Genomic DNA, 2,500 nt, shown 5'->3' with positions numbered 1-2,500 from the left:
GTGGTAGCCGTTTCTCAGGCTCCCTCTCCGGAATCGAACCCTGATTCCCCGTTACCCGTTACAACCATGGTAGGCGCAGAACCTACCATCGACAGTTGATAAGGCAGACATTTGAAAGATGCGTCGCCGGTACGAGGACCGTGCGATCAGCCCAAAGTTATTCAGAGTCACCAAGGCAAACGGACCGGACGAGCCGACCGATTGGTTTTGATCTAATAAAAGCGTCCCTTCCATCTCTGGTCGGGACTCTGTTTGCATGTATTAGCTCTAGAATTACCACAGTTATCCAAGTAACGTGGGTACGATCTAAGGAACCATAACTGATTTAATGAGCCATTCGCGGTTTCACCTTAATGCGGCTTGTACTGAGACATGCATGGCTTAATCTTTGAGACAAGCATATGACTACTGGCAGGATCAACCAGGGAGCTGCGTCAACTAGAGCTGAGCAGCCGGCCGCCCGGGAGTGTGTCCCAGGGGCCCGCGCGAACACGCAAGCGTCCGCTCAATTATTCTGCAAACAGGAGGAGGCTGAGCTCCCCTGCACAATACACCTCGAAACCCTCTCAGGTCCCGGCGGCGCGCAGCGCCGTCCTAAGTACTTGGTCGGGTTCGAGAGAGGCGCAATCGCCCGGAGTTAGGCGAGTAGACGCTTTAGGTGCGACCACCCGTGCTCCCAACTGAGCTTGCCGCTGCCGACAGAGGCCCGGGAGCGTGCTGTCGTGGCATTGCCGGCGGGAGACAACACGCGCCACCTACGGTGACCGGCAGCTCCAACGCCAGCGCCACAGAAGGGCAAAGGCCCCACGTGGGTGCCGAAGCGAACTCTCCCAGCACAGCGCACGTGCCAACACGTCTGCACAACTGCGATACAAACCACCAGCGAGAACCGCTGGGGCGACCGAGCAGCAGACGGCGTCGCGGCGCCGAGTGCCGGGCGGCGGCGCATCCTCAACGCACACAGTCCTCAATCGGACCAGCACACTGCAGATGTCCACCGCGCTTCGCACCGGGCCGGCGAGGACCCACTTTGGCTGCACGGCGCCGCGCGCAGGGTGCCCCGGCGCGCAGCTGCGCCGCCTGCCGCGTCCGTCGGCCGGCGCGCCTGCCACTGGGCGCCCCCACCAGCCGGCTGTAGCGCGTGCGCCCACGCACCGCGCGGCCAGCACGCCGGGCGGCCCCCCCTCACCGGCCGGGGACAGTCCCACCCACCCACAGCCGCGTATCGCTTCACACCCAGATTCACATTCACGTTCGTTGGTATGGTGGGGACCGCTTCGTAGCTGTACCGATCGTTGCCCTCACAGATGTACCTCCAGCAAGGACAACCGCACCACAACGGGTTACCAGTTGTTCATTTGCGTAACGTCACCAGTAAACGTACACGTCCATCCCCGTTTGCAAAGTCAACTATTATTGCATGCCTGCCTGTCAGGTGTCAAGACACACTACATCCGCTCACATCCACGCAACAAAATGTGCCCGACTAGAGGGCACGTGGAAGGTGCCCCCGTACGTATGCGATGTCCATTGCGCGACCAACTGTCAACCGGCCTCTGTAGCATGTCGCAGATGTGGAACGCGGGGCACCGTGCTATCACATTGTGTGAGAAGAGACTACTACGTCTGCATACACGCGCCACTACATGAACAGACGGCTCATGCTGATCGCCATCCACTGCGTCCATTACTCCCACACGTCTCTATGGCGTACCACACTGCAATGCAGCTGTTATGGGGAGATGACACGTAGCTGTGTACACAACATTCTGAGCGGGTTGCGGTTGGACAATACATTAATGTAACGTGTCATATGCCAATTACAGAGCAGGGTAAGGCACAACTTGGGTTAGGTTAAGGCACAACTTGGGTTAGGTTAAGGCACAACTTGGGTTAGGTTAAGGCACAACTTGGGTTAGGTTAAGGCACAACTTGGGTTAGGTTAAGGCACAACTTGGGTTAGGTTAAGGCACAACTTGGGTTAGGTTAAGGCACAACTTGGGTTAGGTTAAGGCACAACTTGGGTTAGGTTAAGGCACAACTTGGGTTAGGTTAAGGCACAACTTGGGTTAGGTTAAGGCACAACTTGGGTTAGGTTAAGGCACAACTTGGGTTAGGTTAAGGCACAACTTGGGTTAGGTTAAGGCACAACTTGGGTTAGGTTAAGGCACAACGTGGGTTAGGTTAAGGCACAACGTGGGTTAGGTTAAGGCACAACGTGGGTTAGGTTAAGGCACAATGTGGGTTAGGTTAAGGCACAATGTGGGTTAGGTTAAGGCACAATGTGGGGGTAGATTGCGGTACAAATTGCATTACATTGCGGTGCAAATTGCATTACATTGCGGTGCAAATTGCATTACATTGCGGTGCAAATTGAGTTACATTGCGGTGCAAATTGAGTTACATTGCGGTGCAAATTGAGTTACATTGCGGTGCAAATTGAGTTACATTGCGGTGCAAATTGAGTTACATTGCGGTGCAAATTGAGTTACATTGCGGT

General features: G+C 55.5%; 1 non-coding gene across 1 annotated transcript in view; it reads right to left on the bottom strand.

Annotated features, from left to right (window-relative positions):
• LOC126149795 (small subunit ribosomal RNA) overlaps positions 1 to 428 on the bottom strand; it is a 1,909-nt gene extending 1,481 nt beyond the window's left edge. Inside the window, exon 1 of the ribosomal RNA XR_007531142.1 lies at positions 1 to 428. This exon is cut by the window's left edge and continues 1,481 nt beyond it. This is a non-coding gene — a ribosomal RNA (small subunit ribosomal RNA).
• Positions 429 to 2,500: the final 2,072 nt, after the last annotated feature.

The sequence above is a fragment of the Schistocerca cancellata genome, unplaced genomic scaffold (assembly GCF_023864275.1).
Source record: "Schistocerca cancellata isolate TAMUIC-IGC-003103 unplaced genomic scaffold, iqSchCanc2.1 HiC_scaffold_953, whole genome shotgun sequence".
NCBI lineage: Eukaryota > Metazoa > Arthropoda > Insecta > Orthoptera > Acrididae > Schistocerca > Schistocerca cancellata.
This window is presented reverse-complemented; position numbering and strand designations above follow the sequence as displayed.